An 11,982-nucleotide genomic window follows, 5' to 3' on the forward strand; every position below is an offset into this window, starting at 1 on the left:
CCTTTATTGAGTCAAATGGTTTAGGGCAAGTGGCAGTTGGTCCCAGGGAATGATGCTGCAGTTCTTGAGGTGGACAAAACCCTTTTCCAGCAAAATCAGAGTGAGAATCTGAGAACTTTAAGCCTAACTTTAATCTAACTAAACTTTTAATCTAACTTTAAATCTAAGCAGAAAGTTAATTCTGCACAGAATTGCCACATCTGCAGCCTTCAGTCAAATTCTAGCTCTGGGAACTGCTACGAGGGGAAAAGTATTCCTTTCCCCCTGACTCCTTGGAAAGGCAAGCTAATAAAAATGCCCAAACTTTCCTCATACAAAATTATTTTTGGAGCACAATTTGGCAGTTGAGTAAATGTCTCATTAATATCCTAATTTGTAAGGGCCAGTTTTGCCCCATGAGTTTTGCAGATCAGGCTTTCCTTTCTACATGAAGAGTTGTAAATCAACACTTACTTCTTTAGCATATTTTCCTCGTGGATGAGACTTCTCCACTGCGTGGATGAGGGGAAAAGGGCAACTAGAAGGATAACAGGCCACAAGCAGTACCGTACTGTTGACTCTAATTAATCTGATAAACATCAGACTTATCTGAAGTGAGTGTGAGTGACCAGGTGCCCTCAAACAGGAGCACAGGGCAGTGGCATAGCTGTGTAGAATAGACAAAAATGCTGGTACTAGAGAGGCCACTGTAGACACAACATATATTAAGCTGGACTGGATAGACAGTTGGGATTTTGGTCACGCATACAGCAGTTACATTCCACTTTTCATGTACTGTACGTGTTGGCCTAGAAACACCTCACTGATATTTATCATCATCCTGTGTTAACCATGTCTTTGTTTTCATTGATGTGACACAACTGGCTAATGATCAGGGCTCTTTGGCTCTCAAGACTAAAGACAAATACAGACTTGTTCTCGGTTTCTCTGATCCTGCAAATGCTGTATAAAGGCCTGTTGTTCACAAAGTCCACTGTGCTGTAGTGTGGTATCCCTAACAACCAATGTTGTGCATGTTTTCCTCCAGTCTTAATACCTCAGAAACATTTTTGCACTTCAGGGGTTAGGTCTGATGACATGTAAAACATGATTGTTTAATAAAATTTTTTGAAACATTTCAGCATGGATGCTTTGTCTGAACTGTCTTCATCCCCCTGTCAAATTGTTACCATTTTGTACGTGCTTTCAGTGACCTCATTCTAGATGCAGATGAAAACTGGACATGCTTTTGTAAGTCAGTTTGGTAAGAGCTTTCAATACATAAGATAAATTAATGTAAGCGTAGCTTTACTGGCTTTTAAAGGAGGGCGATAAACTCTGGAGATTTATATCCCAGTCTGGGGATAGATAAATTCCGATAATGTATTTTAATTTACTCATAAAGACAACCACAGAAATTCCATTAATGTAATTACTACTTCATAACCAGCAGCTTTAGCTGAAAGTTTTTAGTGATGGAGATAGCCATTACCATCGTAGTAAGTTGTTCCAACAGTTAATTGCTGTCTTTAGTACTTTTAAAAAGACTATTTCTAATGGGAATGTGCCCAGCTTAACTTGCCAGCCTTTAGAAACTGTTGTGCCTTTGTCTGCTAGACCGAGGGAGACCCTTTCTCACCCAAATATCTCACATAATTTGTTTAAGACCACAGGGGAAAAAAGTAGTGAATTGTGCTGGGGGAAAAAAAAAAAAGAAAAAGAAAAACAAAAGCTGCTGATATAATGATATCATACTTGTCCTATTTCAATTTCTCTGTATTTCTGGAAAGACAGTTTGTCGCTTTTATATAGAGAAAAGCAAATTTACAGTAATTAACAAAGACTTGTTGACCAAACTTTTTGGGGCTTGGGTAGCCTATTACAAAAATGGAGTTGTTACCCAATAATGTAATATGCAAATGTTTTTCTTATGTTAGTTAAAATTTCTGGAGTGGTTTGGTTTTTTGTGAAGAACCAGATAAGATGATGTTCTGTGTGTAACTTTTCCTCATGTGAAAATTATTAGGTACCAAAGGGTGATCCCACACCAGTTAAGTTAGTGAACAGTTTCCACAGTCATCTGTAGGAGTCATTACTGAGCTTGCTATGGATTGAATGTATTTGTCTCCATCGTTCATTAAATGAGATAAAATACCTGTTTCTCCTTGGTAAAGCAACATGGAGAGCCAGGGGTGGAAAATGATGTCAAAACCAGGCTTAGTCATTTGCACATCTGACATGGGAATGCTTTACAAATGGTTTTTAGGGGAGGTGAAAACTTGAGCGAGGTTGCACAAATTTTTCCAGCAAAGAGAGGACTGACTATATTTGTAAAAACATCCCCATCCTAGTTTGTTTGAAAGAAGTATACAGGTATTTAGGAACACATGGGGGCCATAACTTGCGACCTCACAAGTTTCAAGAAACAGGTTAGGTAGTGAATGTGCATGAAGGTTACACCCTGCTTTTTGAAAGGCAGGATGTTAGGTGAGAGGGAAGGGGGAATGGGTTGAAAGCATAAGTTACATACAGTGGGCAGGGACTTCTGGCACTTGAGATACTGAGTTTTAAATGGAGCAGTGAATTAAGACGACACTTTGTACTTTGGATGAAGGAACTCTAGCCAGGTACATAATGGGGGTCTCACAGGTGTTAAGTGAAACTGAATTACTAAAAGAATAGTGGCTCTGCTAATAAAGTCACTTCTATTAGGGGTGCCCATTACATGTGTTTAAATGCTCTTTTTGCACAGAGGTCAGGTTTCTGCAGGTAAGTACAGCGTACTGAAATGTTCTCAGGTCTGTGACCCAAACTGGGGGGCAGACAGAAAAGAAACTGAGTGAGACTTTAAATTTAGGTCTAAATCCAGCAGAATTTAATAAATCTATAAAGAGGTGAAAACACTTCCTGGGTTCCTGTCTTTGGAAGAAATAAATGGTGCATCCAACTGGAGCTATGCACACCAGTGCTTGGGATAAATACAGCTGATATTGGAGAAACAGGCCTTGGCAAGGGAACTTGGAAGTAAATTACATTTCCCACTTCATTCGGCAGGTGATATAGCAGTTTCAGGGTTGTATCTTGGCTCTTTGCCGCATCTGTTTTGAAAAGTTTTTATAACTTTTCTGTTATTCACTAGTTATTAACCCTTTCCCAGTCTTTAAAAGAATGTTTGTACAGTTAGGAAGCACATCCTTGAGATAACGAAATTGAAAATGTAAGGCAGAAAAGTTGTTCAAGTGACTTATCTTGTGAAGAAGGTAAACTAATTACTGTTGGCAAAACAAGGAGGGTTGCTCTCCAGCCAGATTTCAAATGCTGGTATTACATCTATAGTCTTTTGGACTTCATGGTGTAGCGTGAAAAGTACTTTGTGCTAAAGCAGGACCCACACCGCTCCTTGTAACCAAGAAATACTGTTTAGCAACAGCTCAAATGTTTTGCAAGTTCACTCGCAATCCCCTGCTAAAAGGGGAAACTTAACTTTCAGTGCTTTGGACTGATAAGATGGTGGTTGTTACAGATGTACAGTATCCTAGCCTGAGCAGGCATTGCATTCTCTGTTTACATGCTGAACTAGCTTGCTTGTGTTTAGACTCTAGGTCTCTGAGGTGCCTTTATCAAACTTGCTTGTATTGCATAAACAAAATAAAAGAAAAAAAGGTTTGCTTCAGCATGTTTTCAACCAGTTTCCCTGGACTGGAGAATGAAGTGGGAGAGGCCCAGTGTTCCTGCCAGCAGCACACTGAATTTCCTGTCACGATGGAGAGGCTGAGTGACGTCCATTACAGGTACTGTTCAGAGGGGGTGAGGCAATGTCTGCTCTTGTCACCGTTTTCCCCTCAACGCTTTAATCCCTTGTCTCTTGATTCAAGCTTAGGTCTGTCTCTATTCAGTCAATTTTGTTATTCTTAGCAGGTGGTAACATCTGTCAGCTCAGCAGCTGTTTTGAGGGACAGGCATAGTTCTTGTCAGGTTTTTTTTTTAAACTTTTTTAAAACACAGATTTTATTTTTTTTTTTTTTACCTTATGAATGGGAATTAATGAACATGATTTATCAGTGTGATCACAGGTTACTTTGTATAGCAGATATTCCTGATTTATTTTTTCTGCTCTGGATTGTAGTGCATAAGAATAATGATCCTGTAAATGCAAATGTTAATTGCAAATGAATGTAAGGGCAAAAGTTCAGTGTGGGATCTGGGCTGGATGATTCATTTGGTGCATATGAGAGCGCACATTAACCAGATATGTATTCTGCACGGGCTTGCATTGATTCTGGAGCCTGTGACAAGTGCATTGACAAGCGGGAGCCCCCTTACTTGTCAGGAGGTAAGTACTCGCCATGTACTCACAGTTAGTGTCTCACTGGCAGAGTCAAACCCTGCTTCTGGATGTCAGGGGCTGTACAGCTGGGTCAATGCCATGTGATGGAGTAGTACCTGCAGGGATTCTCCCCCGCCCCAAACACAGACCAGTGGGTTGCACATTGTCATCACAGCACTGTAACTAGTACAGCTGGAGCCATGAAATGGGTAGCCAGGACAACTGCTTCCAGTCAGCCTCATCGTCGTTTCTTGGTGCCTCCTAGGCTGTGGGTCCTACTCTGGTAGCACTCTGCACATGCTGTGTAACTTGGCAAAGCAAGAGCATAGCCTTGGCAATGCTTTTGCTGTTTATTTATATTGCTGCACACTGATATTGCCGAGTAGCTTGTTCTACTACACATGAACTCCACACAGACTTGGTCTGGTGGGGACGCTGGTTAAATACACTAACAGATGTGTATGAGTTAGTGGGAAATCACTGAGTAACCCCCTCTGGATAATCATGTTTGCTTCCTCAAATGAAGGCAGAGCAGCGAGGGGAGAGGCTATGGCCTGGGGCACGAGAGTGGCAGTCCCTGCAGAATGAGCTGTCAGGATGTCAGGCTGCAAGGAAGAGACACAGCTTTATTCCCTGTCTGCGGTCACCTGGGCTTCAAAGGCTAGTGAATGTGTTATGTGGCAGGAATTGATAATGGTTTATGGAATCTATGGGGCAACCACATGTCTATTCTTGGCCTGGTACACTCTGGGGCAGTTAGTGCGTAAAGTAGGCTCCGTAGTATAAACTAGGAAGGACTGTGTCATCCTAGGGAAATCTGCTTTGATACTGAGCCTGCAACAAAATCACAAGTGGACAGAGCGAAAACTTAAGCGGTTGCATGCTTTCCTCTTGTACAGATCACTTCTGCAGCAGGAATGGGCTTTTTGCTTTGATGACACTTTGACATTCTCAGCACAGTCAGCTGGGAAAATCTTTTATCAGTGCTTGCAGAAGACTGCACTGGTACACTGCTCAGATAAGAACCTCTCACTGGGAGCCTTTGTTAAATTAATTGCACTTAATAAAGGTGTTTCTGGTCTGTCAGGCCAAATCTGTGGGTGTGGCTTGTGCCTTGGCTCTTAAATTAGTTAAACTTAGACATGGTTTGAGTATGGTCCTGTTTCAGTCACTAGTCTAACTTTAATCCTTTAGAGTAGGAATTGCCATCAGCTCATGATGGTGCTTTTTCTTTTCTTAGCATTTCTCAGATCTGCAAGTTCTTTAAGCATATCAGGTTCTCTCCAGGCTGAACAAGCTCCATTCCCTCAGACTTTCCCCACAGGGCAAGTGTTCCAGCCCCTGACAATCTTTGTGGCCCTCTGCTAGACTTCTTCCAGTTTATTGATGTCTTCTTTCCATTGGGGGAGCCAAAAAAGGACACAGTATGTAGATGCAGTGCAAAACGTAGTGAGTAGTGGCGGACAATTACTTCCCTTAGTCTACGGGCCATGCTCCTGTTCATACAGCCCAGGACACTGTTGACCTGCCTTGCTGCCAGGGCCCACTGCAGTCCACCAAGATACCCAAGTCCTTTTCAGCAGAGCTGCTCCCCAGCCAGAATTTAATGAGATTCCTCTCAGCCCATTCCTCCAGCCTGCCCTGGTTCCTCTGGATGGCAGCCCTGCTCTTGAGTGTATCAACTGATCCCGCTAATTTACTGTCATCTGCATACTTGACAAGAGTGCACTCTGTCAGCTTCTTCAGGTCATTGATAAAGGCGTTAAATAGGACAGGTCCCAAGTAAACTCCTGCAGTACTCCATTTGTTACTGGTATCCAGGTAGACAATGACCCATTAGCCACTACTCTCTGAACTCAATCATCCAACAAAATTTTACCACCTAGCTCTTCACCCATCCAGACCATAATGTTCTAACTGGGGTAGACAAATGCTGTGGAGACCATGGGGAAGCCTTGCTGAAGTTGGGGTGACTGATGCATGCTGTGCACTTGATCATAGATGCAGTCATTTTATCATCAGGTTGGTCAAGCATCATTTTACCCTTGGTAAATCCATGCTTGCTTTTTCCAATCACCACCACCACCACTATGTGCCCACAAATATTGGGCTGAACCGACAGATTGAATTGAGGTCATGCTCTGTACCCTAATTCTTAACCTTCTCCCCACATCCCGTCTACTCAAGCCAAAGCCTTAAACCTTGGCATCATTCCTGGTACAGCTTTCCACCACTGTGTGTCTGACCTTACTCTGACCTTGCCTGCTTCTTTAGGACCCCTTGGCACTGTAACCTCTGTGCTGTCCCATGACCATAATTCTTGCTGCTCCTTGGGTGGGTGGACGCCAGTCTTCTCTTGCTCCTGACCTCAACCTGCCTTGAGTGCAACTCTTCTGCTTCTGTCCAGCCAGCCTGGCTTAACCCTAAGCTGTGACCCTGTGGGAGCTGTGTCGGCGCTAGCCCCACTGTGATTCTGGTTCTGAGTGCCAGTGCCCTCCCTCCTGGGGTGGGGGTGGGGTTAAGCCAAACTTCCTTTAGGTGGCTGTTGCCTTCTCAAATTCTATTTAGCTGAGATAGGGTACATGGGACCTCTGGTTACAGTAATGAAAGTATACATTGACTAACAGTCTTGAAAATGAGTTCTTCTTTTGGTAAATGTCAAACTTACTGTTCCTCCATGTAAGTCTTAAGCAAATAAATCTTGATGCTCAATATATTGAGCATGCTCTGCTGCTGTCGTGATACTGGGGAGAAGAAATACTAGCATTACGAGGAAGCAAAAAATGTTAAGCAACAGCAAAACCTTATGCTAATATTTTTGCATTTACCTCATAATTGAAAATAAACTGAAATGTATGTGCTTCAGTAGCTTTTTTTGGTCTATTCTGTTTTTGACTGGAGTTGTGCAGAAATGTCACTGATACACTCTGATTTGCATGGATGTGAATCCATCGTCAGGGTCCTCTACAGCTAATAAAATAAAGATACTTGCATTCTCAGAGGGCATCCCTTTTATGTACTTCCTCAGCTGTTTGTTCATATGATTTGTACAGCTCTGATGCTGCAGAGGCTGTTTGCTATTCTCATTGTTTTATGAGTTTTGTGGCGGGAGAAATCTGGAGAGAGACTTATACCCTGCTTCTTGTTTCTGTTTCTATGATTGACTGGGTTAATTCTGCTTATAGGTGTGTTGGGGCTGCCAATAACCTCTTTTAAGCTGGGTATGGAGATCACTTGTCTTTGCTTGCCTGCAGACAAAGAAGCTGAGCTTGGCTGCTGTTTGTGCTGCCTGGAAACAGCTTCCCCCTGTGAGAAATACCTCTGTAATGATTACCAGGCAGTGAATATACAACAGAATAGATAATGGTATCCGTATCTGTTGATTCAATGTGGTAAAAACAGTCCAGTTTCTCATAGAGTTGCCTCATGAATGGTTCCCATTTGAATTGCTGAAAGAAATATTGAAATGGGTGTATTTTATAGAGGCATAAATTTTGTGGTGTAGGCTGTGTGCTTCCTTTTCCTCACTCGTTTCATTCTGTTAAAGGTTCCCTTTCCTTTGAAATTTTAGTTTCCTACCTCAGAAGCTCTCTGAAACCTCTCTCCTTCTCTAATATTCACCTTTCAATACCTTCCTCAGCATTGCTAGACCAGAGTCCTTCACCCTCTAACTTCTGCTATAACTCACTGGTGCCTATTATAGTTATAGTGCTTCTGTTTCTCTGCTATTTTTAAAGCTGCTAGGAACAGTAGGAAAGGTATCTACAGAGGAAAATAATAAACAATCTGATGTTTTTTTCTCTGATTTTTGCAAGATATCCTTGACTATGTATTTGCTAAGATGTAGCAATGAAAGGATTAGCAAAGTAGTGTTTGGGTAGGTTTTCCTTCGAAAAATATCTGTGTATCCTTCTAGCTTGGCTGAAACATCTCTTCTGTCTTCCTAGACTTTAGAGCATGCTTTGTCCGCATTTTATTGTAATTCAGTGACTTGGCTGGTCAGGGTTTCTTCCAGTGAAATATAAATGTGGGGTACTAATGTATAGGGAACATGTAGACTGTGAAGGTTGTAAGGAGACCTTAGAACATAGGTTGGTTGTTCCCATTTTACTACTTCAGTCATTTGAAGAGTTATGCTGCTTTAAAATCAGGGAGATGGAGAGAGATTCCGTTGAGATAAAGCACCCCTCTCAACGTCATGTGTCCACTCATTTTGAGGTGGCAGAGGGTGGGAGAAGCTGTTCAGATGTGGTGGTGGTGTTCAGGTGCAGTTAATATGCAAACAGGAAGGTTGGGAAGATGAGTGTTAGTTGGGACTTGCGCATCTCCTCAACAACAGGGTCCGGCATCTGGTTCCTTGCTGAGTCCCACTCGAGACAAGCCTGTGCAATCCTCAGCAGAAGGATTATTTACCGATATGGTAGCATCTACCTTGAGTAAGTGACTGTGAGAAAAGCTGGGGTACAAAGTTGCAGTTTGCAAGCTACACTGTGGTAACTGCCCACCTTCACCTGCTTCCAGGGTTGGGTAAGACACCTGACACGGGGTAGCTACAAAAAGATAGCTAAAATGTAAATCCACACCCAGCTTAGTGCATAACTTCTTCCTGGAGTATTGGGAGGATGGCTGCCTACTTTGCAGAGTGCAGAGTGCCTGTCTCCTGCTGTGCTGGAACACCACTGGTGTATCCTGTAGAGCATCATCCTCATGGCATATCCCACAGGGAGTAAATGTTTAACACTGTGAATCGGATAATGGCAGAAAAGCAAGAAGGAGTCAGAGTTAAGATCAACAAGCAAGAATGAAAAGAGGTTTTGCAGGCGAAAGCTGGAAATGTGTCAAGCCCAGATAATTTTCCCAAATCCAGACTGGAGTTGTCTTAAGGATGTATTGCAGCACCTTCCCTGTATGGACACATCAGCTAGGTGGCTTATAGCCCTGGGCAACAACACTCTGAAGTTTGTTTATTTTACTGACTAGGGAATAAAGTGTAACACCAGTAAGCTAGTAAATATTATGATTGATACACAGCTACAATCAGATTTTAAGTTGTGCTATTTTGTTTCTGAACCAGCATGTTTCCAAATCAATACAAGCCAGCATGAGGGACTTACAAGCTGCTGCTGTTACTTTATGGTAATGTTAGCAAATTTACTGAGGCATCACATAATGGGAATCATTCAGGTTAGTATACTTAATGTCGTGGTGTCAGTGATGTCGGTGCAAGCCCAGAAACTGCTCATATTAACACTGCTGATAGCACTGGCTGTATGAGACAGTTGCTTGGAGTAGCATTGGGAAAAATACTTCTTTTGCAGTTGTCACACTTTGTATCTAGCAGCAGGGAGAATACATATAGTGATATTAAAGATCAACATTAAAAAATAAAAATGTATGGAGTATCAGGAATTCATATATCTGTACATAAAGTGATGACCTAAAATTCTTGACCTTATCTCTTGCCTTCTCTTAAAAGATGTGAAGCCGCTGTCCTGCGGTTTCCAATGATGGCTCAATACCTCTTTCCTATGGGGACTGGCTCATCCCACGAATGGTGGGAGGAATCAGAGCCCTGCAACTCATATTGTCCATCTTGGTATTTTACATCATGTCTGTCAATCATTAGAGTATTGAACAAGGGCATTACACATCACCCAGATGAGTTCCGAGAAAATGACTGCTGCACAGTAATATAATGTTTTGCTTTTATAATGCTGTACATTGTACTGCAGTCTGATGAGATTCTTTTTTCTTATAATATGGCACCATTATTTGCTCTTTCCATGGACAAAGGCCAAGCAGATGCCCTTTGTTGCCTGCATAATAAACTTCTTGGTGGTTGCAAGGAGGAATAAGTTGCTTTTTCAGGGGTACTGACCAAGCAGCTAAAAAGCCAGCAGCAAGTGCAAATAGATGTGTTTCCATTTATATTAAATACTTTTATTTTCTGTAGAAAAGAGGCAAACGAACTGAGGAAGCAGTTTGAAGTTTTGAAGTGAACAGCACCTTTTTCACTAAAAATCCCTGTGTGTCTGTACCTAGAAAGTCTTCATGCTCAGGCCTGTCCTTCCAAAATTAGCCCTGGAGTAAACTGCTTTAAGGTGGGGATCCCCCTGTCTTGGAGGAAAGGCGGGAAAGCCACTGCTGGAGTTGGAGCTGTTGAGAGCAACAGTCAAATACCAACAAATGACAAGAAAAGAAAAAAATCACTTTTGCTTCAGTGATGACCTAGTCTGGGATCCTCGGGGTTTGGCTCCCCTCTGCTTGCGGGTGGCTATGGGTAATAAATAAATAAATCATCGCAGTGAATGCTTGTGTGGTACTGAGGGTGTTACAAGGCAGTGAGGCCCAAACATTCTCCTGCACTGTCATCTGAAGGGATGCATTTAAAGGCTGTAATTTCAGCCTTCATAATACCCCTATCAGCCAAGGCAAGCATGGGTTCCTTGACAGATCTCACTCAATGAATACAGATTTATGGTTAATTAGATATTTCATTTGGATTTTAACCATCTGCTATCCATCATCTTCCAGATACATGCTTTCCATCTTTATTAGTAACGAGTCACGACTTGTTGACATGCTTGTGTGCAGGACGGGCTGCGGTCTGCCTGGGCTCGTTTTGTCCCCTCAGTTGCAGACTTGGATGTTGCTGCTCTTGTGCTTGTTCCACAGTGAAGCAGGTGGGTCCAGGTGCTGCCTTGCATCCCTCTCACAGAGCTCAGGCCTGGCCATGGTTTTTCAGGTATCCTGCCTGAGGGCAAGAGGGGTGTAGCATCACCATTAGGTTAGTGTTGTTTCAGAGTTGCTGCTGTGCCATAGGTTAAAACCCAAACTGCTGGAAGTCTAGTAGCTCCAGTAGTTTTTTGACTGTTCTGTTTCTGATTGAATTCCTGTACCTATCTCTTGTTTCTGCTGGTTTTCTCTGCTTTATGTTCTTGTGGCTCATGACCTGTGAAATTATCAAAAGAAGCAAAGAAAGTTCTTTCATTCTCAGAAGGCACCTTTGTATCCATTAGAAAGTTCAGTTAACTGTTTACATATGAGATTAAGAGTTTTGCTTTGCTCTGGCCTGATTTTTCAACTTATTTACTGAACACCCAAGCTCCCTTAACTTTAGAGGAAGCTGGGGAAGATGACATCTCAAAACTGTCAGACCACTAATCCCCTTGTACTCAGATTAAAGGAGTGGTCACTGATGGCGACCTTCAGGTGCTGAAACATAGACCCCTAGTGACATTTTTGGCACATTAGAATGTTCTGCCTGGTCTCTGGCTTCCACTCCATGGAGATGAGTGTCTCCTGTAGGTCCTGTGGCAGATGTCTTGCTTACACTAGTGTACTCTAAGTCTGTGCTGAAGTGCCTGAACTGCTTACCAGCTCTTTGTTCATATGATTTTGGTTCAGTGGCTGAAGGGCAGCATGAGCAGATACTGGGAGTACTGAGCTTCAGCTCAGTGAAGGGTACTGATGCCCTATACATATTCATCCCTGCAAGGTCATGAAGACAGGCAGTATAGGAAGGGCTACATATAGTAAAGTCAGAGGACATGGAAAGCACTCATTAATTACCTTGGAACAGAGAATGATGACATGAAAAACCATGAAGAGCATTCCTGCACTCCTTTTGTTCTCCCCTCTCTTATTTATTCATTACAGGGCCAATTAGAATGGCT

Source organism: Pelecanus crispus, chromosome 1 (genome assembly GCF_030463565.1).
Source record: "Pelecanus crispus isolate bPelCri1 chromosome 1, bPelCri1.pri, whole genome shotgun sequence".
Taxonomy (NCBI): Eukaryota; Metazoa; Chordata; class Aves; order Pelecaniformes; family Pelecanidae; genus Pelecanus; species Pelecanus crispus.